The sequence below is a fragment of the Schistocerca cancellata genome, chromosome 3 (assembly GCF_023864275.1).
Source record: "Schistocerca cancellata isolate TAMUIC-IGC-003103 chromosome 3, iqSchCanc2.1, whole genome shotgun sequence".
NCBI classification, from domain to species: domain Eukaryota; kingdom Metazoa; phylum Arthropoda; class Insecta; order Orthoptera; family Acrididae; genus Schistocerca; species Schistocerca cancellata.
Genome location: NC_064628.1, coordinates 870,576,090 through 870,603,801, shown reverse-complemented (window position 1 = coordinate 870,603,801; position 27,712 = coordinate 870,576,090).

Genomic DNA, 27,712 nt, shown 5'->3' with positions numbered 1-27,712 from the left:
TCTAGGAAAAGTGGATTCCATTGAGCCTCGGATGGGCCGATTCCGACGACTACTTGGCATGGCGATATTCTCAGGCACAAAAATGGAAAGGTTACGACGCTAAGAAGAAGGAAAGTGCCGACGCAGTGAGAGCCTTAGCCGTGCTTGTATGTGTGCTGTGCTGCCCGCTATCTCGCTACCCGCCATCCGCCGCACCGACGTGCACAGGTCAAACATTTATTTCATCTTTAGAAGTGTGTCTGTGTGGACCAGTGTCGAAACTGTTCTGACTGTTCAATAATAACGTGACTTTTACCAGAATTGCCTTAGCCGTTACTTATCCTTGTCACTGACCTAGATAGGGTCCTTACCACATATTGTGCAACCCGAGTATCCCGAATTGAAAGTTTACAGTTAGTATTAAATTACCTGCAGACCAATCTATGTTATAAAAAAGTTTAAATGTAGGTATGTTAACGTTAATGTTAGTAAAGAGCAACAGTTTGATTAAATTGAAAGATAAAGTTTGAATTGAGTTCGCAATGTTAGTCAATTAATTTGAGACAGAAAGAATGATAACTAATTAATTCAAAAATAATAGAAAAGAGTAGTTATCCACAGATTGATAATTTTGAGTGTTAATTTACCTTCATGACTTACTAGTTTCAGTATAACGACCATAACAGTTTCAGCCCCCCCCCCTTCTCTTGCCCATTCTTGCACATTTTGAAGTGTACTGATCAGATTTGAACAGCAAAGTTAATTTCTATATTAAACCTAAGTGTATTAGTGTTTTTTTTCAATTTTAATAGTGACATTGTATGTGTGTTTTCAAAATTGTTAATTCTAGGGTAATCTATGCCCGATTTCAGTCTGATCAATATACAAAATGCAGTGCGTAGTAATCATTGCTGTGTGGTGTTGTGTAATTTTAGCATGTCCAAATTAGTACAAAAGAAGAAAACTTTAGTTCAGTAGATTCTTTCTGGTTCCTAACTTTGTCTTATAACGCAACAGTATTACGTGTTGTTATGCTTGTACATGCACACACTTGTACAAGGAAAAACTCACTCAATGCCTAATTAGGCTGGCGACCGTATTATTGATCATTGGTAGTATCTACTGTGTGTACTTTTTGTCCATTCGAACGCGTAATTGTATTTTACATATGCTTGACGCATCACTGTAGTTACTAACTGAGTGTAGGTTAGATCTTGCTTCCATTAGGTACACGCGGTCATTTTATGTACTAAATCCTTGTTTACAAGGTGAAGCCCGTGAACTTATTACAGTACAGGCTTTATTGAGCTAACGCACGTCCGACACGGCGGTAGTGTTACAGATGGCTTCCCGGTGACAGGACATCCAGTTATTGTCGGTTATAAACTAACGTAAAGACCGAACAGTGGATGTTCAGTGGCTCGAATAGCAATAAAGTTCAGTAAAATAAACTGCAGTGTGAGTCAAGAATAATAGTGTGGTACGGTTGGCATTTAGTATGGACAGAAACGTAGACGGGGTAGAAGCGCCAAGCCAAATGGAGAATGCGGCTGGCAGTAGCAGGAGTTTACGCGGTCAGATAACAGATGGCGTTAGCGGAAGACAATTGGCGTACATACAATACCATGAACACGTCAACGAACGGATTGAAATGTCGCGATCGTCTCGAACACAGCAAGGGACAAAACAGGAAGTAGAGGGTGACTTTGTAGATGATAGTGGGTACGTGAACGAATCCACTGACATATTTGATTCACCACAGATAAAGAAAGAACCGAAAGAAATTTCTGAAGTAGAATCGGAACACACCGATTTCGTAGGACAAAACAGTGTAAAAATTTTAAGCATGAACGACTTATTTGAACAATTAACCAAACAAATTGCCGGGCAGAATGAGCAACTTCAAAAACAAGTCGGCAATCAGGTTAACCAGCTCAAAACACACGTTGACGAGCAGCTCAAAACACAGAATGAGCAGCTTAAAACACACGTTGATCAAATTAAAGCACAGGTCGAAGATCAAGGAAGTAGAATTAGTAAACAAATAGAGCAGGTAGAACAAAAAGTGGGAAATTTAAGTTCTGTGGTAAATAATATGAAATTTGAAATTGACACCATTAACAAAAATATGGATACTATGCAGGAGGAAATTGGTAACATTAATAGTAGATTCGATGTTGAAATTCTCAACATCCAAGAGAAAGTAGAACCTCTGGTTGAAACTAAGGTAGACGAAAAAGTTTTCGGTCTTAAAACTGAGATCGTAAACGAATGTCAACACGGAATATCGCAGTTGAAAAAGGTAGTTTTAGACACTGAAAGGGATTTAGGTGAAATAGTAACCGGATGTGTTCAAAATTGTACGGAAATTCAAGGCAGAATTTTCGATCTGGAGAGCAAAATAAAAGATAGGCCTGGTGTTGTCTGTAATGGCACACCAATTACGAAGCTATTAGAAGGCGAGGAACGTTTCGATCCAGCCAAGAAACATAACGGGTGGCATCCGTTAGATTTCATCAAAAATTGCGAGAGAATATTTCCTGAGCACTTGTCTGATCAGGAAAAGATAAATGTAGTAATTAGCGCCTTAGCAGGTGACGCTAAGCGCTGGGGAATAAATTTAAATACCGAACGAATGACGTTCGAAGAATTCAGGCAAAGATTTACGGAAGAATATTGGTCTGAACAAAAGCAGGACCATTTATGGCGCGAGTTTATCATGGCCAAACAGCATGATAACAGGGCAGAAATTCTTTGAAAGATTTCTGCGAATATTGGTACAGGAAATTGACGCATTTGAGAGGCCGAAGATCAGACTCAGGAATTATCTGGGAACTGTATAAAAAGCTCCCAGAAGATTCAAAGAGGTATGTAGGAAGCAACCATCGTAGCTTCCAAGCATTTCTGGAAAGGGTCGAAGACGAAGACCATTGGCGCACAAGTCGTGCCAATTATCAAAATTTTGGTAACCATAATAACCGAAACAATAACGAAAGAAATGACGGCGATGGATTTCGCGTCAATATAATACAGAGAGGAAGAGGTAGAGGAAGAGGCAGAGGAAATTATCCAGGTCGCGGTAGAGGGTATGCCGCGCAAATTAATAACGACGCGGGAAACTAATTTCCGCGAACGTTGCGGGCCAAACGGAAGCGGACAATACATACCGGCCCCGATTTAAGAAAAGATACCGGACCGACCGTAATGTAATGAGACAGGTTAGAGACAGACGTGAAACGACGCAACGTGTTGTGGCAAGACAAGCGTCAGGTGCGAGCCAGCATGAGTCATCTCGGCCGTACAGAGCGCTCCAGGTTAACAGGCGAGTGGAGCATCAGAGGGTAACGGCCCAGCCTAGCAGAACATCTGTTCAGAGAGAAGCCGCTAGCAATACGGCAGCAGTAGGTACGAACGTAGCCGTAAGGGATAATGAAAATTTTACGAGTGATAATTCCGTGGCAAAGGAAACAATAAATGAGACTGTGAGTACACAGAGAGGTGCGGTTAGCAGTGTTTGCAATGAGGTAAAGGGCGAAAATGAAGTAGCGGAAGTAACTGATTGGCGTGTGCAGATCGCCGATCTGTACAAGGGCCTAAAGCAATGTGAGTGGGAGGACTTTAAGAAGGAGTATGAGGCGACGAAATTAGATGGTGGAAAGGGAAATAATAGGGACGTCAATAAAGTGACGTGGCCCAAATTTGAAGAGGGGAGAATAAATAGCGCCGTGCAAAGTACGCGTGCTGCCGATAAGAGGAAGGTTAATGATAGGAAGGATTTGGAGGATGAAATCCTCAGCATTGACGAAGAAATAACTTCTGCTAACAATCCGCCAATAGTACAAGCTGCTACCGAGAGGCACCGTGGAGAAGGGGCAGATGATTACCTGAAAGTAATTAAAGTCCACGAGGATTACACCGAATATGAAGTCACAGTAGATGTAAATAAAGCTGATGATGAGGCCGTTTTGCCAAAAGAGGAGATTGAATTAAAATCCAAGCCTGACGACAATACCGAGGAAGAACTTAGTGCCTGTCTCAGAAAAGCTTTTATGTTAGAACCTGATAGCGATCCGGAATGGTCGGATTCCGACGATAGGTCAGATGATGAAACATACGCAAATACAGACAAAATTGAATATACTAACTTTCCCTATTGTGCAAAAGTAGCGTACTTAAATGAATCTGGTGCTGAGGAAGAGAGTAGTGATGACTCTAGTGAAGATGTATTTTTAGGTGTAAAAGAAAGTGAATATACTTTTACTGAAAGAGGATATGAGAAAATTAGTGAAATGAATAGGGGTGTAGTTAATTGCGAAATTGTACCTAATGATGAAGAAATTTCAAAACAAAATCCAGATGTTGAGACAGAACAAAGAAAGAAAGAGCCACCTGACGACTCGGTGTTTATTTTGCAAAGAGTGCAAGTAAGCAAAGACTTTGAACTCCAGAGGCCTAAGAAGCCACCAGATTTAACTGACTATTTTATGAACCAGAAAAGACTGCCTTGTTAATAAAGAGACGAGGGGCAGGATGCTGTATTTGTATATATTATTAATATTATGCATGACTTTATTGTTACTGTAACTCAATGTTATCTGAAATTGAATTATTGTTTTGTTGAATTAGAGCCTGGGGCAGATTCATATCGGATTTTGAGAATGTCATGAACACTTTACATCATGAAACTACGGGATTCCCACCGGAAGAAATTTTGTTAGGTAGAAGTAGTAAAAGTTTAATTGAAGAAAAATTAGAGTTTCCACCTTGTACAAGTTTGGGATTGAATCAAAAGAAAGAATTGGTAATAAAAAGGGCAAAGCAAAAAGCTGAATCTAGATCTAGAAGACACGATAAAAATCTAAAAGTTTCAAAATTTAAAATTGGAGATTATGTTCTTTTAAAAACTCACGAAAAATCTAGTGAACTAAACCATGAAATTTCAAAATTTAAATATATTTATAATGGACTGTATATAATACAGAACATTCCACACGATAATGCTTACTACCTGATCTACCCAAAATCCAAAAGACCTTTAGATGTAAGAAATATTGTGGACCTGAAACTGTATGTTCCCAGGAACGAGTAATTGTGCTGTATCTTATGCTGAAACCAAGTTATTTCATATGTAACAAATCTTTGTAAATGTCTGTATACCATTGAAAGTGTGCTAATGTAGTTATGTGAGTTTCAGATTACCAATTGTACTGTAACTATAAAAATGTATGGAGGAAAGGACTGAAAAGAAAGGATAAAGGCTTTCAGACAGATAAAAGATGGAACTGTCGAAAAATGAAAATGGGCAGTGTATGAACCAGAATATGAAGGACTGCCAAATACCAATGAGGGCAGATAAATAGTCGATGGAAAATGGTAAATGTGGTCCAGGAGGTGTGACAATATGAAGTAAAAAGGACTGCCCAAATCCGCATAATAGGCAGCAAATATGTGTAGATAATTTTCTGAAAAATTTGTGTGTGTGTTTTATTTAGTAAGTTAAGAAATGGACTGCTATTCAAAGCAAGCAGCGACAAATTATCCTATAGTGTGTACGAAATATGCATTTGTTTTTGTAGTTAAATGTGTGTATTCCAGAATTTTAAATTGTTCCTTTGAGAAATTTAGAGAAAATGATTAAATTGCTATTTTAGTAATGTTATGATGGGATGTTGGACTGTGCAAAAGGCACTTAAGTAAATAACGAGATATTGGTCTTGGTATGTTAAAATAGTGTAAACCTATATACAGTGAGTGGAAGGAAATATGTAGTGTAAATCTTCTCGAACATTTACGTAAAGATTCAGAACCAGTGTATAATTGTTAAATTTAGTGTTCCCATAAAATTTAGACTTAAGAAAATTTTCTGGAAACAGGGGCATGTGTAACAATAATAACCTATAATAATTTTTTTCTTTATGAATTTAGATAAATTTGTCTTTCTGAATTTATGTAAAGTAATATAAGTAATGTTTTGAATTTCTTTTTCTTTTCGTGTCATGTTAAAGAAACTGTAAGCAACTTTTAAAAATTAATGTTATTATTTGTGTCAGATTTCAAGCAATGTAATAATCAAAGGGAAGTGTATTTAATGTTAAAACTATTGTAAGATGTGAAAATTGTAATTTATACACTTGGTCCATACATAGGTAATGCATTACAATATGTGTAGTAGAAAACCTGTGGTGAATACCCTACCTGTAGGGGAGCGGGAAAAGGTGGATGCAGGCGAGTGCGGGAAAACACACACTGGCGCGGTTCGGCACAACGGGCTCAGTATTACAGTCAGAGGTGGGTATCGACCAGAGGAACATGTACTGTACCGAGGAGGCTATCTAGGAAAAGTGGATTCCATTGAGCCTCGGATGGGCCGATTCCGACGACTACTTGGCATGGCGATATTCTCAGGCACAAAAATGGAAAGGTTACGACGCTAAGAAGAAGGAAAGTGCCGACGCAGTGAGAGCCTTAGCCGTGCTTGTATGTGTGCTGTGCTGCCCGCTATCTCGCTACCCGCCATCCGCCGCACCGACGTGCACAGGTCAAACATTTATTTCATCTTTAGAAGTGTGTCTGTGTGGACCAGTGTCGAAACTGTTCTAACTGTTCAATAATAACGTGACTTTTACCAGAATTGCCTTAGCCGTTACTTATCCTTATCACTGACCTAGATAGGGTCCTTACCACATATTGTGCAACCCGAGTATCCCGAATTGAAAGTTTACAGTTAGTATTAAATTACCTGCAGACCAATCTATGTTATAAAGAAGTTTAAATGTAGGTATGTTAACGTAAATGTTAGTAGAGAACAACAGTTTGATTAAATTGAAAGATAAAGTTTGAATTTAGCTCGCAATGTTAGTCAATTAATTTGAGACAGAAAGAATGATAACTAATTAATTCAAAAATAATAGAAAAGAGTAGTTATCCACAGATTGATAATTTTGAGTGTTAATTTACCTTCAGAACTTACTAGTTTCAGTATAACGACCATAACAGTTTCAGGGCCCCCCCCCCCTTCTCTTGCCCATTCTTGCACATTTTGAAGTGTACTGATCAGATTTGAACAGCAAAGTTAATTTCTATATTAAACCTAAGTGTATTAGTGTTTTTTTTTTCAATTTTAATAGTGACATTGTATGTGTGTTTTCAAAATTGTTAATTCTAGGGTAATCTATGCCCGATTTCAGTCTGATCAATATACAAAATGCAGTGCGTAGTAATCATTGCTGTGTGGTGTTGTGTAATTTTAGCATGTCCAAATTAGTACAAAAGAAGAAAACTTTAGTTCAGTAGATTCTTTCTGGTTCCTAACTTTGTCTCATAAAACAACAGTATTACGTGTTGTTATGCTTGTACATGCACACACTTGTACAAGGAAATACTCACTCAATGCCTAATTAGGCTGGCGACCTTATTATTAATCATTGGTAGTATCTACTGTGTGTACTTCTTGTCCATGCGAACGCGTAATTGTATTTTACATATGCTTGACGCATCACTGTAGTTACTAACTGAGTGTAGGTTCGATCTTGCTTCCATTAGGTACACGCCGTCATTTTATGTACTAAATCCTTGTTTACAAGGTGAAGCCCGTGAACTTACTACAGTACAGGCTTTATTGAGCTAACGCACGTCCGACAGGGCGGTAGTGTTACAGAGTCTAACACTGGGCCCCCACGGAAGAGCCACAGTACATATTCTTCGAAACGGTACTCCTGTGGACAGAAATCGGCATTGTGAATTTTGTATTGAATCCGGATGCAATTTCTGTGTTTCATCATCAATGAGATGGTCGAAGGGTAACAGTAAACATGCTGTGGTGCATCGGAGTCTAACAATGGGCCCCCAGGGAAGAGCCAAAAAACATATTCTTCGAAACGGTACTCCTGTGGTCAAAAGTCGGCATTGCGAATTTTGTATTGAATCCGGATGCAATTTCTGTGTTTCATCGTCAATGTGATGGTCGAAGGTTTACAGTAAACCTGCTGTGGTGCATCTTAGTCTAACCCTGGGCCCCCAGGGAAAGCCAAATTACATACTCTTCTAAACGGTACTCCTGCGGACAGAAATATTCCCGACGCAATTTCTGTGTTTCATCGTCAATGTGATGGTCGAAGGGTTACAGTAAACCTTCTGTGGTGTATCGGAGTGTAACACTGAGCCCCCAGGGAAGATCAAAAAAATAGACTCCCCGAAACGTTACTCTCGTCAATATAACCATGCATTGCGAATTTTGTATTGAATCCGGATGCAATTGCTGAGTTTCATCGTCAATGTGATGGTCGAAGTTTAACAGTAAACCTGCTGTGGTGAATCGGAGTCTAACACTGGGCCCCCAGGGAAGAGCCAAAGTACATACTCCTCGAAACGGTACTCCTGTGGACAGAAATCGGCATTGCGAATTTTGTATTGAATCCGGATGCAATTTCTGTGTTTCATCGTCAATGTGATGGTCGAAGGGTTACAGTAATCCTTCTGTGGTGTATCGGAGTCTAACACTGAGCCCCCAGAAAAGAGCCAAAAAATAGTCTCCCTGAAACCTTACTCTCGTCAATATAAATATGCATTGCGAATTTTATATTGAATCCGGATGCAATTTCTGAGTTTATTCGTCAATGTGATGGTCGAAGGGTAACAGTATACCTGCTGTGGTGCATCGGAGTCTAACACTGGGCCCCCAGGGAAGAGCCGAAGAGCATACTCTTCGAAACGGTACTCCTGTGGACAGAAATCGGCATTGTGAATTTGGAATTGATTTCCGATGCAATTTCAGTGTTTCATCGTCAATGTGATGGTAGGAGGGTTACAGTAAACCTGCTGTGGTGCATCGGAGTCTAACACTGAGCCCCAAGGAAGAGCCAAAAAACAGACTTCCCGAAACGTTACTCTCGTCAATATAAATCAGCATTGCGTATTTTGTATTGAATCCGGATGCAATTTCTGTGTTTCATCGTCAATGTGATGGTCGAAGGGTAACAGTAAACCTGCTGTGGTGCATCGCAGTCTAACACTGGGCCCCCAGGGAAGAGCAAGTACATACTCTTCGAAAGGGTACTCCTGTGGACAGAAATCGGCATTGTGAATTTTGTATTGATTCCCGATGCAATTTCTGTGTTTCATCGTCAATGTGATGGTCGGAGGGTTACAGTAAACCTGCTGTGGTGCATCGGAGTCTAATACTGAGCCGCAGGGAACAACCAAAAGACAGACTTCCGAAACGTTACTCACGTCAATATAAATCGGCATTGCGAATTTTGTATTGACTCCGGATGCAATTTCTATGTTTCATCGTCAATATGATGGTCGAAGGGTAACAGTAAACCTGCTGTGGTGCATCGATCACTGAGCCCCAAGGGAAGAGCCAAAAGCTGACTCCCCAAAACGTTACTCTCGTTAATATAAATCGGCATTGCGAATTTTGTATTGAATCCGGATGCAATTTCTGTGTTTCATCGTCAATGTGATGGTCGAAGGGTAACAGTAAACCTGCTGTGGTGCATCGGAGTCTAACACTGGGCCCCCAGGGAAGAGCAAGTACATACTCTTCGAAAGGGTACTCCTGTGGACAGAAATCGGCATTGTGAATTTTGAATTGATTCCCGATCAAATTTCTGTGTTTCATCGTCAATGTGATGGTCCAAGGGTTACAGTAAACCTGCTGTGGTGCATCGGAGTCTAACACTGGGCCCCCAGCGAAAAGCCAAAGTACATATTCTTCGAAACGGTACTACTGTGGACAAAAATCGGCATTGCGAATTTTGTATTGAATCCGGATGCAATTTCTGTGTTTCATCGACAATGTGATGGTCGAAGGTTTACAGTAAACCTGCTATGGTGCATCTTAGTCTAACCCTGGGCCCCCAGGGAAGGCCAAAGTACATAGTCTTCTAAACGGTACTCCTGTGGACAGAAATCGGCATTGTGAATTTTGTATTTATTCCCGATGCTATTTCTGTGTTTCATCGTCAATGTGATGCTCGAAGGGTTACAGTAAACTTTCTGTGGTGTATCGGAGTCTAACACTGAGCCCCCAGGGAAGAGCCAAAACATAGACTCCCCGAAACGTTAATCTCGTCAATATAAATATGCATTGCGAATTTTGTATTGAATCGGGATGCAATTTCTGAGTTTCATCGTCAATGTGATGGTCGAAGGGTAACAGTAAACCTGCCGTGGTGCATCGGAGTCCAACACTGGGCCCCCAGGGAAGAGAGAAAGAACATGCTCTTCGAAACGGTACTCCTGTGGACACAAATCGGCATTGTGAATTTAGAATTGATTTCCGATGCAATTTCTGTGTTTCATCGTCAATGTGATGCTCGAAGGGTAACAGTAAACCTGCTGTGGTGCATCGGAACCCAACACTGCGCCCCAGGGAAGAGCAAAAGTACTAACTCTTCTAAATGGTACTCCTGTGAACAGAAATCGGCAATGTGAATTTTGTATTGAATCCGGATGCAATTTCTGTGTTTCATCGTCAATGAGAGGGTCGAAGGGTAACAGTAAACCTGCTGTGGTGCAACGGAGTCTAACACAGGGCCCCCAGGGAAGAGCCAAAAATACATATACTTCGAAACGGTACTCCTGTGGACAAAAATCGGCATTGCGAATTTTGTATTGAATCCGGATGCAATTTCTGTGTTTCATCGACAATGTGATGGTCGAAGGTTTACAGTAAACCTGCTGTGGTGCATCTTAGTCTAACCCTGGGCCCCCAGGGAAGGCCAAAGTACATAGTCTTCTAAACGGTACTCCTGTGGACAGAAATCGGCATTGTGAATTTTGTATTGATTCCCAATGCTATTTCTGTGTTTCATCGTCAATGTGATGCTCGAAGGGTTACAGTAAACCTTCTGTGGTGTATCGGAGTCTAACACTGAGCCCCCAGAGAAGAACCAAAAAATAGACTCCCCGAAACGTTACTCTCGTCACTATAACCATGCATTGCGAATTTTGTATTGAATCCGGATGCAATTTCTGAGTTTCATCGCCAATGTGATGGTCGAAGGGTAACAGTAAACCTGCTGTGGTGAATCGGAGTCTAACACTGGGCCCCCAGGGAAGAGCCAAAGTACATACTCCTCGAAACGGTACTCCTGTGGACAGAAATCGGCATTGCGAATTTTGTATTGAATCCGGATGCAATTTCTGTGTTTCATCGACAATGTGATGGTCGAAGGGTTACAGTAATCCTTCTGTGGTGTATCGGAGTCTAACATTGGGCCCCCAGGGAAGAGCCAAAACATAGACTCCCCGAAACGTTAATCTCGTCAATATAAATATGCATTGCGAATTTTGTATTGAATCGGGATGCAATTTCTGAGTTTCATTGTCAATGTGATGGTCGAAGGGTAACAGTAAACCTGCTGTGGTGTATCGGAACCCAACACTGCGCCCCAGGGAAGAGCCAAAGTACATACTCTTCTAAATGGTACTCCTGTGAACAGAAATCGGCAATGTGAATTTTGTATTGAATCCGGATGCAATTTCTGTGTTTCATCGTCAATGAGATGGTCGAAGGGTAACAGTAAACCTACTGTGGTGCAACGGAGTCTAACACAGGGCCCCCAGGGAAGAGCCAAAAATACATATACTTCGAAACGGTACTCCTGTGGACAAAAATCGGCATTCCGAATTTTGTATTGAATCCGGATGCAATTTCTGTGTTTCATCGACAATGTGATGGTCGAAGGTTTACAGTAAACCTGCTATGGTACATCTTAGTCTAACCCAGGGCCCCCAGGGAAGGCAAAAGTACATAGTCTTTTAAACGGTACTCCTGTGGACAGAAATCGGCATTGTGAATTTTGTATTGATTCCCGATGCTATTTCTGTGTTTCATCGTCAATGTGATGCTCGAAGGGTTACAGTAAACCTTCTGTGGTGTATCGGAGTCTAACACTGAGCCCCCAGAGAAGAACCAAAAAATAGACTCCCCGAAACGTTACTCTCGTCACTATAACCATGCATTGCGAATTTTGTATTGAATCCGGATGCAATTTCTGAGTTTCATCGCCAATGTGAAGGTCGAAGGGTAACAGTAAACCTGCTGTGGTGAATCGGAGTCTAACACTGGGCCCCCAGGGAAGAGCCAAAGTACATACTCCTCGAAACGGTACTCCTGTGGACAGAAATCGGCATTGCGAATTTTGTATTGAATCCGGATGCAATTTCTATGTTTCATCGACAATGTGATTGTCGAAGGGTTACAGTAATCCTTCTGTGGTGTATCGGAGTCTAACATTGAGCCCCCAGGGAAGAGCCAAACATAGACTCCCCGAAACGTTAATCTCGTCAATATAAATATGCATTGCGAATTTTGTATTGAATCAGGATGCAATTTCTGAGTTTCATCGTCAATGTGATGGTCGCAGGGTAACAGTAAACCTGCTGTGGTGCATCGGAGTCTAACACAGGGCCCCCAGGGAAGAGCCAAATATACATATACTTCGAAACGGTACTCCTGTGGACAAAAATCGGCATTGCGAATTTTGTATTGAATCCGGATGCAATTTCTGTGTTTCATCGACAATGTGATGGTCGAAGGTTTACAGTAAACCTGCTATGGTGCATCTTAGTCTAACCCTGGGCCCCCAGGGAAGGCCAAAGTACATAGTCTTCTAAACGGTACTCCTGTGGACAGAAATCGGCATTGTGAATTTTGTATTGATTCCAGATGCTATTTCTCTGTTTCATCGTCAATGTGATGCTCGAAGGGTTACAGTAAACCTTCTGTGGTGTATCGGAGTCTAACACTGAGCCCCCAGAGAAGAACCAAAAAATAGACTCCCCGAAACGTTACTCTCGTCACTATAACCATGCATTGCGAATTTTGTATTGAATCCGGATGCAATTTCTGAGTTTCATCGCCAATGTGATGGTCGAAGGGTAACAGTAAACCTGCTGTGGTGAATCGGAGTCTAACACTGGGCCCCCAGGGAAGAGCCAAAGTACATACTCCTCGAAACGGTACTCCTGTGGACAGAAATCGGCATTGCGAATTTTGTATTGAATCCGGATGCAATTTCTGTGTTTCATCGACAATGTGATGGTCGAAGGGTTACAGTAATCCTTCTGTGGTGTATCGGAGTCTAACATTGGGCCCCCAGGGAAGAGCCAAAACATAGACTCCCCGAAACGTTAATCTCGTCAATATAAATATGCATTGCGAATTTTGTATTGAATCGGGATGCAATTTCTGAGTTTCATTGTCAATGTGATGGTCGAAGGGTAACAGTAAACCTGCTGTGGTGTATCGGAACCCAACACTGCGCCCCAGGGAAGAGCCAAAGTACATACTCTTCTAAATGGTACTCCTGTGAACAGAAATCGGCAATGTGAATTTTGTATTGAATCCGGATGCAATTTCTGTGTTTCATCGTCAATGAGATGGTCGAAGGGTAACAGTAAACCTACTGTGGTGCAACGGAGTCTAACACAGGGCCCCCAGGGAAGAGCCAAAAATACATATACTTCGAAACGGTACTCCTGTGGACAAAAATCGGCATGGCGAATTTTGTATTGAATCCGGATGCAATTTCTGTGTTTCATCGACAATGTGATGGTCGAAGGTTTACAGTAAACCTGCTATGGTACATCTTAGTCTAACCCAGGGCCCCCAGGGAAGGCAAAAGTACATAGTCTTTTAAACGGTACTCCTGTGGACAGAAATCGGCATTGTGAATTTTGTATTGATTCCCGATGCTATTTCTGTGTTTCATCGTCAATGTGATGCTCGAAGGGTTACAGTAAACCTTCTGTGGTGTATCGGAGTCTAACACTGAGCCCCCAGAGAAGAACCAAACAATAGACTCCCCGAAACGTTACTCTCGTCACTATAACCATGCATTGCGAATTTTGTATTGAATCCGGTTGCAATTTCTGAGTTTCATCGCCAATGTGAAGGTCGAAGGGTAACAGTAAACCTGCTGTGGTAAATCGGAGTCTAACACTGGGCCCCCAGGGAAGAGCCAAAGTACATACTCCTCGAAACGGTACTCCTGTGGACAGAAATCGGCATTGCGAATTTTGTATTGAATCCGGATGCAATTTCTATGTTTCATCGACAATGTGATTGTCGAAGGGTTACAGTAATCCTTCTGTGGTGTATCGGAGTCTAACATTGAGCCCCCAGGGAAGAGCCAAACATAGACTCCCCGAAACGTTAATCTCGTCAATATAAATATGCATTGCGAATTTTGTATTGAATCGGGATGCAATTTCTGAGTTTCATCGTCAATGTGATGGTCGCAGGGTAACAGTAAACCTCCTGTGGTGCATCGGAGTCTAACACAGGGCCCCCAGGGAAGAGCCAAATATACATATACTTCGAAACGGTACTCCTGTGGACAAAAATCGGCATTGCGAATTTTGTATTGAATCCGGATGCAATTTCTGTGTTTCATCGACAATGTGATGGTCGAAGGTTTACAGTAAACCTGCTATGGTGCATCTTAGTCTAACCCCGGGCCCCCAGGGAAGGCCAAAGTACATAGTCTTCTAAACGGTACTCCTGTGGACAGAAATCGGCATTGTGAATTTTGTATTGATTCCCGATGCTATTTCTCTGTTTCATCGTCAATGTGATGCTCGAAGGGTTACAGTAAACCTTCTGTGGTGTATCGGAGTCTAACACTGGGCCCCCAGGGAAGAGCCAAAGTAAATACTCCTCGAAACGGTACTCCTGTGGACACAAATCGGCATTGTGAATTTTGTATTGAATCGGGATGCAATTTCTGAGTTGCATCGTCAATGTGATGGTCGAAGGGTAACAGTAAACCTGCTGTGGTGCATCGGAGTCTAATACTGGGCCCCCAGGGAAAAGCCAAACTACATACTCTTCGAAACGGTACTCCTGTGGACACAAATCGGCATTGTGAATTTTGTATTGAATATGGATGCAATTTCTGTGTTTCATCGTCAAAGAGATGGTCGAAGGGTAACAGTAAACCTGTTGTGGTGCATCTGAGTCTAACACTGGGCCCCCAGGCAAGAGCCAAACTACATACTCTTCGAAACGGTACTCCTGTGGACACAAATCGGCATTGTGAATTTTGTATTGAATCCGGATGCAATTTCTGAGTTTCATCGTCAATGAGATGGTCGAAGGGTAACAGTAAACCTGCTCTGGTGCATCGGAGTCTAACACTGGGCCTCCAGGGAAGAGCCAAACTACATACTCTTCGAAACGGTACTCCTGTGGACACAAATCGGCATTGTGAATTTTGTATTGAATCCGGATGCAATTTCTGAGTTTCATCGTCAATGAGATGGTCGAAGGGTAACAGTAAACCTGCTGTGGTGCATCTGAGTCTAACACTGGGCCCCCAGGGAAGAGCCAAACTACATACTCTTCGAAACGGTACACCTGTGGACACAAATCGGCATTGTGAATTTTGTATTGAATCGGGATTCAATTTCTGAGTTTCATCGTCAATGAGATGGTCGAAGGGTAACAGTAAACCTGCTGTGGTGCATCGGAGTCTAACACTGGGCCCCCAGGGAAGAGCCAAACTACATACTCTTCGAAACGGTACTCCTGTGGACACAAATCGGCATTGTGAATTTTGTATTGAATCCGGATGCAATTTCTGTGTTTCATCGTCAATGAGTTGGTCGAAGGGTAACAGTAAACCTGCTGTGGTGCATCTGAGTCTAACACTGGGCCCCCAGGGAAGAGCCAAACTACATACTCTTCGAAACGGTACTCCTGTGGACACAAATCGGCATTGTGAATTTTGTATTGAATCCGGATGCAATTTCTGTGTTTCATCGTCAATGAGATGGTCGAAGGGAAACAGTAAACCTGCTGTGGTGCATCGGAGTCAAACACTGGGCCCCCAGGGAAGAGCCAAACTACATACTCTTCGAAACGGTACTCCTGTGGACACAAATCGGCATTGTGAATTTTGTATTGAATCCGGATGCAATGTCTGTGTTTCATCGTCAACGAGATGGTCGAAGGGTAACAGTAAACCTGCTGTGGTGCATCGGAGTCTAACACTGGGCCCCCAGGGAATAGCCAAACTACATACTCTTCGAAACAGTACTCCTGTGGACACAAATCGGCATTGTGAAATTTGTATTGAATCCGGATGCAATTTCTGTGTTTCATCGTCAATGAGATGGTCGAAGGGTAACAGTAAACCTGCTGTGGTGCATCTGAGTCTAACACTGGGCCCCCAGGGAAGAGCCAAACTACATACTCTTCGAAACGGTACTCCTGTGGACAGAAATCGTCATTGTGAATTTTGTATTGAATCCGGATGCAATTTCTGTGTTTCATCGTCAATGAGATGGTCGAAGGGTAACAGTAAACCTGCTGTGGTGCATCTGAGTCTAACACTGGGCCCCCAGGGAAGAGCCAAACTACATACTCTTCGAAACGGTACTCCTGTGGACACAAATCGGCATTGTGAATTTTGTATTGAATCCGGATGCAATTTCTGTGTTTCATCGTCAATGAGATGGTCGAAGGGTAACAGTAAACCTGCTGTGGTGCATCTGAGTCTAACACTGGGCCCCCAGGGAAGAGCTAAACTACATACTCTTCGAAACGGTACTCCTGTGGACACAAATCGGCATTGTGAATTTTGTATTGAATCCGGATGCAATTTCTGTGTTTCATCGTCAATGTGTTGGTCGAAGGTTTACAGTAAACCTGCTATGGTGCATCTTAGTCTAACCCTGGGCAACCAGGGAGGGCCAAAGTACATAGTCTTCTAAACGGTACTCCTGTGGACAGAAATCGGCATTGTGAATTTTGTATTGAATCCGGATGCAATTTCTGAGTTTCATCGTCAATGTGTTGGTCGAAGGGTAACAGTAAACCTGCTGTGGTGCATCGGAGTCAAACACTGGGCCCCCAGGGAAGAACCAAACTACATACTCTTCGAAACGGTACTCCTGTGAACACAATGCGGCATTGTGAATTTTGTATTGAATCCGGATGCAATTTCTGAGTTTCATCGTCAATGAGATGGTCCAAGGGTAACAGTAAACCTGCTGTGGTGCATCGGAGTCTAACACTGGGCCCCCAGGGAAGAGACAAACTACATACTCTTCGAAACGGTACTCCTGTGGACACAAATCGGCATTGTGAATTTTGTATTGAATCCGGATGCAATTTCTGTGTTTCATCGTCAATGAGATGGTCGAAGGGTAACAGTAAACCTGCTGTGGTGCATCTGAGTCTAACACTGGGCCCCCAGGGAAGAGCCAAACTACATACTCTTCGAAACGGTACTCCTGTGGACACAAATCGGCATTGTGAATTTTGTATTGAATCGGGATGCAATTTCTGAGTTTCATCGTCAATGTGTTGGTCGAAGGGTAACAGTAAACCTGCTGTGGTGCATCGGAGTCTAACACTGGGCCCCCAGGGAAGAGCCAAACTACATACTCTTCGAAACGGTACTCCTGTGGACAGAAATCGTCATTGTGAATTTTGTATTGAATCCGGATTCAATTTCTGTGTTTCATCGTCAATGAGATGGTCGAAGGGTAACAGTAAACCTGCTGTGGTGCATCGGAGTCTAACACTGGGCCCCCAGGGTAGAGCCAAACTACATACTCTTCGAAACGGTACTCCTGTGGACACAAATCGGCATTGTGAATTTTGTATTGAATCCGGATGCAATTTCTGTGTTTCATCGTCAATGAGATGGTCGAGGGGTAACAGTAAACCTGCTGTGGTGCATCGGAGTCTAACACTGGGCCCCCAGGGAAGAGCCAAACTACATACTCTTCGAAACGGTACTCCTGTGGACACAAATCGGCATTGTGAATTTTGTATTGAATCCGGATGCAATTTCTGTGTTTCATCGTCAATGAGATGGTCGAAGGGTAACAGTAAACAAGCTGTGGTGCATCTGAGTCTAACACTGGGCCCCCAGGGAAGAGCCAAACTACATACTCTTCGAAACGGTACTCCTGTGGACACAAATTGGCATTGTGAATTTTGTATTGAATCCGGATGCAATTTCTGAGTTTCATCGTCAATGAGATGGTCGAAGGGTAACAGTAAACCTGCTGTGGTGCATCGGAGTCTAACACTGGGCCCCCAGGGAAGAGCCAAACTACATACTCTTCGAAACGGTACTCCTGTGGACACAAATCGGCATTGTGAATTTTGTATTGAATCCGGATGCAATTTCTGTGTTTCATCGTCAATGAGATGGTCGAAGGGTAACAGTAAACCTGCTGTGGTGCATCTGAGTCTAACACTGGGCCCCCAGGGAAGAGCCAAACTACATACTCTTCGAAACGGTACTCCTGTGGACACAAATCGGCATTGTGGATTTTGTATTGAATCCGTATGCAATTTCTGAGTTTCATCGTCAATGAGATTTTCGAAGGGTAACAGTAAACCTGCTGTGGTGCATCGGAGTCTAACACTGGGCCCCCAGGGAAGAGCCAAACTACATACTCTTCGAAACGGTACTCCTGTGGACACAAATCGGCATTGTGAATTTTGTATTGAATCCGGATGCAATTTCTGAGTTTCATCGTCAATGAGATGGTCGAAGGGTAACAGTAAACCTGCTGTGGTGCATCGGAGTCAAACACTGGGCCCCCAGGGAAGAGCCAAACTACATACTCTTCGAAACGGCACTCCTGTGGTCACAAATCGGCATTGTGAATTTTGTATTGAATCCGGATGCAATTTCTGAGTTTCATCGTCAATGAGATGGACGAAGGGTAACAGTAAACCTGCTGTGGTGCATCGGAGTCTAACACTGGGCCCCCAGGGAAGAGCCAAACTACATGCTCTTCGAAACGGTACTCCTGTGGACACAAATCGGCATTGTGAATTTTGTATTGCATCCAGATGCAATTTCTGTGTTTCATCGTCAATGAGATGGTCGAAGGGTAACAGTAAACCTGCTGTGGTGCATCTGAGTCTAACACTGGGCCCCCAGGGAAGAGCCAAACTACATACTCTTCGAAACGGTACTCCTGTGGACACAAATCGGCATTGTGAATTTTGTATTGAATCCGGATGCAATTTCTGTGTTTCATCGTCAATGAGATGGTCGAAGGGTAGCAGTAAACCTGCTGTGGTGCATCGGAGTCTAACACTGGGCCCCCAGGGAAGAGCCAAACTACATACTCTTCGAAACGGTACTCCTGTAGACACAAATCGGCATTGTGAATTTTGTATTGAATCCGGATGCAATTTCTGTGTTTCATCGTCAATGAGATGGTCGAAGGGTAACAGTAAACCTGCTGTGGTGCATCGGAGTCTAACACTGGGCCCCCAGCGAAGAGCCAAACTACATACTCTTCGAAACGGTACTCCTATGGACACAAATCGGCATTGTGAATTTTGTATTGAATCCGGATGCAATTTCTGTGTTTCTACGTCAATGAGATGGTCGAAGGGTAACAGTAAACCTGCTGTGGTGCATCTGAGTCTAACACTGGGCCCCCAGGGAAGAGCCAAATTACATATTCTTCGAAACGGTACTCCTGTGGACAAAAATCGGCATTGCGAATTTTGTATTGAATCCGGATGCAATTTCTGTGTTTCATCGATAATGTGATGGTCGAAGGTTTACAGTAAACCTGCTATGGTGCATCTTAGTCCAACCCTGGGCCCCCAGGGAAGGCCAAAGTACATAGTCTTCTAAACGGTACTCCTGTGGACAGATATCGGCATTGTGAATTTTGTATTGATTCCCGATGCTATTTCTGTGTTCCATCGTCAATGTGATGCTCGAAGGGTTACATTAAACCTTCTGTGGTGTATCGGAGTCCAACACTGAGCCCCCAGAGAAGAACCAAAAAATAGACTCCCCGAAACGTTACTCTCGTCACTATAACCATGCATTGCGAATTTTGTATTGAATCCGGATGCAATTTCTGAGTTTCATCGCCAATGTGTTGGTCGAAGGGTAACAGTAAACCTGCTATGGTGCATCGGAGTCTAACACTGGGCCCCCAGGGAATAGCCAAACTACATGCTCTTCGAAACGGTACTCCTGTGGACACAAATCTGCATTGCGAATTTTGTATTGAATCCGGATGCAATTTCTGAGTTTCATCGTCAATCAGATGGTCGAAGGGTAACAGTAAACCTCCTGTGGTGCATCGGAGTCTAACACTGGGCCCCCAGGGAAGAGCCAAACTACATACTCTTCGAAACGGTACTCCTGTGGACACAATTTGGCATTGTGAATTTTGTATTGAATCCGGATGCAATTTCTGAGCTTCATCGTCAATCAGATGGTCGAAGGGTAACAGTAAACCTGCTGTGGTGCATCGGAGTCTAACACTGGGCCCCCAGGGAAGAGCCAAACTACATACTCTTCGAAACGGTACTCCTGTGGACACAAATCGGCATTGTGAATTTTGTATTGAATCCGGATGCAATTTCTGTGTTTCATCGTCAATGAGATGGTCGAAGGGTAACAGTAAACCTGCTGTGGTGCATCTGAGTCTAACACTGGGCCCCCAGGGAAGAGCCAAACTACATACTCTTCGAAACGGTACTCCTGTGGACACAAATCGGCATTGTGGATTTTGTATTGAATCCGTATGCAATTTCTGAGTTTCATCGTCAATGAGATTTTCGAAGGGTAACAGTAAACCTGCTGTGGTGCATCGGAGTCTAACACTGGGCCCCCAGGGAAGAGCCAAACTACATACTCTTCGAAACGGTACTCCTGTGGACACAAATCGGCATTGTGAATTTTGTATTGAATCCGGATGCAATTTCTGAGTTTCATCGTCAATGAGATGGTCGAAGGGTAACAGTAAACCTGCTGTGGTGCATCGGAGTCTAACACTGGGCGCCCAGGGAAGAGCCAAACTACATACTCTTCGAAACGGTACTCCTGTGGACACAAATCGGCATTGTGAATTTTGTATTGAATCCGGATGCAATTTCTGAGTTTCTTCGTCAATGAGATGGACGAAGGGTAACAGTAAACCTGCTGTGGTGCATCGGAGTCTAACACTGGGCCCCCAGGGAAGAGCCAAACTACATGCTTTTCGAAACGGTACTCCTGTGGACACAAATCGGCATTGTGAATTTTGTATTGAATCCGGATGCAATTTCTGTGTTTCATCGTCAATGTGATGTTCGGAGGGTTACAGTAAACCTGCTGTGGTGCATCGGAGTCTAAAACTGAGCCCCAGGGAACAGCCAAAGACAGACTTCCCGAAACGTTACTCTCGTCAATGTATATCGGCATTGCGAATTTTGTATTGGCAACGGAAGCAATTTCTATGTGTCATCGTCAATGTGATGGTGAAGGGTAACAGTAAACCTGCTGTGGTGCATCGATCACTGAGCCCCAAAGGAAGAGCCAAAAGCAGACTCCCCAAAACGTGACTCTCGTCAATATAAATCGGCATTGCGAATTTTGTATTGAATCCGGATGCAATTTCTGTGTTTCATCGTCAATGTGATGGTCGAAGGGCAACAGCAAACCTGCTGTGGTACATCGGAGTCTAACACTGAGCCCCATGGAAGAGCCAAAAAACAGACTTCCAGAAATGTTACTCTCGTCAATATAAATCGGCATTGCGAATTTTGTATTTACTCCGGATGCAATTTCTGTGTTTCATCGTCAATGTGATGGTCGAAGGGCAACATCAAACCTGCTGTGGTGCATCGGAGTCTAACGCTGGGCCCCCAGGGAAGAGCAAGTACATACTCTACGAAACGGTACACCTGTGGACAGAAATCGGCAATGTGAATTTTGTATTGATCCCCGATGCAATTTCTGTGTTTCATCGTCAATGTGACGGTCGAAGGTTTACAGTAAACCTGCTGTGGTGCATCGGAGTCTAACACTTGGCCCCCAGGGGATAGCCAAAGTATATACTCTTCGAAACGGTACTCCTGTAGACAGAAATCGGCATTGTGAATTTTGTACTGAGTCCCGGTGAAATTTCTGTGTTTCATCGTCAATGTGATGGTCGAAGGGTAACAGTAAACCTGCTGTGGTACATCGGAGTCTAACCCTGGGCCCCAGGGATAAACAAGTACATACTCCTCGAAACGGTACTCCTGTGGACAGAAATCGGCATTGTGAATTTTGTATTGAATCCGGATGCAATTTCTGTGTTTCATCGTCAATGTGATGCTCGAAGGGTAACAGTAAACCTGCTGTGGTGCATCGGAGTCTAACACTGGGCCCCCAGGGAAGAGCCAAACTACATACTCTTCGAAACGGTACTCCTGTGGACACAAATCGGCATTGTGAATTTTGTATTGAATCCGGATGCAATTTCTGAGTTTCATCGTCAATGAGATGGACGAAGGGTAACAGTAAACCTGCTATGGTGCATCGGAGTCTAACACTGGGCCCCCAGGGAAGAGCCAAACTACATACTCTTCGAAACGGTACTCCTGTGGACACAAATCGGCATTGTGAATTTTGTATTGAATCCGGATGCAATTTCTGTGTTTCATCGTCAATGAGATGGTCTAAGGGTAACAGTAAACCTGCTGTGGTGCATCTGAGTCTAACACTGGGCCCCCAGGGAAGAGCCAAACTACATACACTTCGAAACGGTACTCCTGTGGACACAAATCGGCATTGTGAATTTTGTATTGAATCCGGATGCAATTTCTGTGTTTCATCGTCAATGACATGGTCGAAGGGTAACAGTAAACCTGCTGTAGTGCATCGGAGTCTAACACTGGGCCCCCAGGGAAGAGCCAAACTACATACTCTTCGAAACGATACTCCTGTGGACACAAATCGGCATTGTGAATTTTGTATTGAATCCGGATGCAATTTCTGTGTTTCATCGTCAATGAGATGGTCAAAGGGTAACAGTAAACCTGCTGTGGTGCATCTGAGTCTAACACTGGGCCCCCAGGGAAGAGCCAAACTACATACTCTTCGAAACGGTACTCCTGTGGACACAAATCGGCATTGTGAATTTTGTATTGAATCGGGATTCAATTTCTGAGTTTCATCGTCAATGTGATGGTCGAAGGGTAACAGTAAACCTGCTGTGGTGCATCGAAGTCTAACACTGGGCCCCCAGCGAAGAGCCAAACTACATACTCTTCGAAACGGTACTCCTGTGGACACAAATCGGCATTGTGAATTTTGTATTGAATCCGGATGCAATTTCTGTGTTTCATCGTCAATGAGATGGTCGAAGGGTAACAGTAAACTTGCTGTGGTGCATCTGAGTCTAACCCTGGGCACCCAGGGAAGAGCCAAATTACATAATCTTCGAAACGGTACTCCTGTGGACAAAAATCGGCATTGCGAATTTTGTATTGAATCCGGATGCAATTTCTGTGTTTCATCGACAATGTGATGGTCGAAGGTTTACAGTAAACCTGCTATGGTGCATCTTAGTCTAACCCTGGGCCCCCAGGGAAGACCAAAGTACATAGTCTTCTAAACGGTACGCCTGTGGACAGAAATCGGCATTGTGAATTTTGTATTGATTCCCGATGCTATTTCTGTGTTCCATCGTCAATGTGATGCTCGAAGGGTTACATTAAACCTTCTGTGGTGTATCGGAGTCTAACACTGAGCCCCCAGAGAAGAACCAAAAAGAGACTCCCCGAAACGTTACTCTCGTCACTATAACCATGCATTGCGAATTTTGTATTGAATCCGGATGCAATTTCTGAGTTTCATCGCCAATGTGATGGTCGAAGGGTAACAGTAAACCTGCTGTGGTGCATCGGAGTCTAACACTGGGCCCCCAGGGAATAGCCAAACTACATGCTCTTCGAAACGGTGCTCCTGTGGACACAAATCGGCATTGTGAATTTTGTATTGAATCCGGATGCCATTTCTGTGTTTCATCGTCAATGAGATGGTCGAAGGGTAACAGTAAACCTGCTGTGGTGCATCTGAGTCTAACACTGGGCCCCCAGGGAAGAGCCAAACTACATACTCTTCGAAACGGTACTCCTGTGGACACAAATCGGCATTGTGAATTTTGTATTGAATCCGGATGCAATTTCTGAGTTTCATCGTCAATCAGATGGTCGAAGGGTAACAGTAAACCTGCTGTGGTACATCGGAGTCTAACCCTGGGCCCCAGGGATAAACAAGTACATACTCCTCGAAACGGTACTCCTGTGGACAGAAATCGGCATTGTGAATTTTGTATTGAATCCGGATGCAATTTCTGTGTTTCATCGTCAATGTGATGCTCGAAGGGTAACAGTAAACCTGCTGTGGTGCATCGGAGTCTAACACTGGGCCCCCAGGGCAGAGCCAAACTACATACTCTTCGAAACGGTACTCCTGTGGACACAAATCGGCATTGTGAATTTTGTATTGAATCCGGATGCAATTTCTGAGTTTCATCGTCAATGAAATGGACGAAGGGTAACAGTAAACCTGCTGTGGTGCATCGGAGTCTAACACTGGGCCCCCAGGAAAGAGCCAAACTACATGCTCTTCGAAACGGTACTCCTGTGGACACAAATCGGCATTGTGAATTTTGTATTGAATCCGGATGCAATTTCTGTGTTTCATCGTCAATGAGATGGTCGAAGGGTAACAGTAAACCTGCTGTGGTGCATCTGAGTCTAACACTGGGCCCCCAGGGAAAAGCCAAACTACATACACTTCGAAACGGTACTCCTGTGGACACAAATCGGCATTGTGAATTTTGTATTGAATCCGGATGCAATTTCTGTGTTTCATCGTCAATGAGATGGTCGAAGGGTAACAGTAAACCTGCTGTGGTGCATCTGAGTCTAACACTGGGCACCCAGGGAAGAGCCAAATTACATAATCTTCGAAACGGTACTCCTGTGGACAAAAATCGGCATTGCGAATTTTGTATTGAATCCGGATGCAATTTCTGTGTTTCATCGACAATGTGATGGTCGAAGGTTTACAGTAAACCTGCTATGGTGCATCTTAGTCTAACCCTGGGCCCCCAGGGAAGACCAAAGTACATAGTCTTCTAAACGGTACTCCTGTGGACAGAAATCGGCATTGTGAATTTTGTATTGATTCCCGATGCTATTTCTGTGTTCCATCGTCAATGTGATGCTCGAAGGGTTACATTAAACCTTCTGTGGTGTATCGGAGTCTAACACTGAGCCCCCAGAGAAGAACCAAAAAGAGACTCTCCGAAACGTTACTCTCGTCACTATAACCATGCATTGCGAATTTTGTATTGAATCCGGATGCAATTTCTGAGTTTCATCGCCAATGTGATGGTCGAAGGGTAACAGTAAACCTGCTGTGGTGCATCGGAGTCTAACACTGGGCCCCCAGGGAATAGCCAAACTACATGCTCTTCGAAACGGTGCTCCTGTGGACACAAATCGGCATTGTGAATTTTGTATTGAATCCGGATGCCATTTCTGTGTTTCATCGTCAATGAGATGGTCGAAGGGTAACAGTAAACCTGCTGTGGTGCATCTGAGTCTAACACTGGGCCCCCAGGGAAGAGCCAAACTACATACTCTTCGAAACGGTACTCCTGTGGACACAAATCGGCATTGTGAATTTTGTATTGAATCCGGATGCAATTTCTGAGTTTCATCGTCAATCAGATGGTCGAAGGGTAACAGTAAACCTGCTGTGGTACATCGGAGTCTAACCCTGGGCCCCAGGGATAAACAAGTACATACTCCTCGAAACGGTACTCCTGTGGACAGAAATCGGCATTGTGAATTTTGTATTGAATCCGGATGCAATTTCTGTGTTTCATCGTCAATGTGATGCTCGAAGGGTAACAGTAAACCTGCTGTGGTGCATCGGAGTCTAACACTGGGCCTCCAGGGAAGAGCCAAACTACATACTCTTCGAAACGGTACTCCTGTGGACACAAATCGGCATTGTGAATTTTGTATTGAATCCGGATGCAATTTCTGAGTTTCATCGTCAATGAAATGGACGAAGGGTAACAGTAAACCTGCTGTGGTGCATCGGAGTCTAACACTGGGCCCCCAGGGAAGAGCCAAACTACATGCTCTTCGAAACGGTACTCCTGTGGACACAAATCGGCATTGTGAATTTTGTATTGAATCCGGATGCAATTTCTGTGTTTCATCGTCAATGAGATGGTCGAAGGGTAACAGTAAACCTGCTGTGGTGCATCTGAGTCTAACACTGGGCCCCCAGGGAAAAGCCAAACTACATACACTTCGAAACGGTACTCCTGTGGACACAAATCGGCATTGTGAATTTTGTATTGAATCCGGATGCAATTTCTGTGTTTCATCGTCAATGAGATGGTCGAAGGGTAACAGTAAACCTGCTGTGGTGCATCGGAGTCTAACACTGGGCCCCCAGGGAAGAGCCAAACTACATACTCTTCGAAACGGTACTCCTGTGGACACAAATCGGCATTGTGAATTTTGTATTGAATCCGGATGCTATTTCTGTGTTTCATCGTCAATGAGATGGTCGAAGGGTAACAGTAAACCTGCTGTGGTGCATCTGAGTCTAACACTGGGCCCCCAGGGAAGAGCCAAACTACATACTCTTCGAAACGGTACTCCTGTGGACACAAATCGGCATTGTGAATTTTGTATTGAATCGGGATTCAATTTCTGAGTTTCATCGTCAATGTGATGGTCGAAGGGTAACAGTAAACCTGCTGTGGTGCATCGAAGTCTAACACTGGGCCCCCAGCGAAGAGCCAAACTACATACTCTTCGAAACGGTACTCCTGTGGACACAAATCGGCATTGTGAATTTTGTATTGAATCCGGATGCAATTTCTGTGTTTCATCGTCAATGAGATGGTCGAAGGGTAACAGTAAACCTGCTGTGGTGCATCTGAGTCTAACACTGGGCCCCCAGGGAAGAGCCAAATTACATATTCTTCGAAACGGTACTCCTGTGGACAAAAATCGGCATTGCGAATTTTGTATTGAATCCGGATGCAATTTCTGTGTTTCATCGACAATGTGATGGTCGAAGGTTTACAGTAAACCTGCTATGGTGCATCTTAGTCTAACCCTGGGCCCCCAGGGAAGGCCAAAGTACATAGTCTTCTAAACGGTACTCCTGTGGACAGAAATCGGCATTGTGAATTTTGTATTGATTCCCGATGCTATTTCTGTGTTCCATCGTCAATGTGATGCTCGAAGGGTTACATTAAACCTTCTGTGGTGTATCGGAGTCTAACACTGAGCCCCCAGAGAAGAACCAAAAAGAGACTCCCCGAAACGTTACTCTCGTCACTATAACCATGCATTGCGAATTTTGTATTGAATCCGGATGCAATTTCTGAGTTTCATCGCCAATGTGATGGTCGAAGGGTAACAGTAAACCTGCTGTGGTGCATCGGAGTCTAACACTGGGCCCCCTGGGAATAGCCAAACTACATGCTCTTCGAAACGGTGCTCCTGTGGACACAAATCGGCGTTGTGAATTTTGTATTGAATCCGGATGCAATTGCTGTAATTCATCGTCAATGAGATGGTCGAAGGGTAACAGTAAACCTGCTGTGGTGCATCTGAGTCTAACACTGGGCCCCCAGGGAAGACCCAAACTACATACTCTTCGAAACGGTACTCCTGTGGACACAAATCGGCATTGTGAATTTTGTATTGAATCCGGATGCCATTTCTGAGTTTCATCGTCAATCAGATGGTCGAAGGGTAACAGTAAACCTGCTGTGGTGCATCGGAGTCTAACACTGGGCCCCCAGGGAAGAGCCAAACTACATACTCTTCGAAACGGTACTCCTGTGGACACAAATCGGCATTGTGAATTTTGTATTGAATCCGGATGCAATTTCTGTGTTTCATCGTCAATGAGATGGTCGAAGG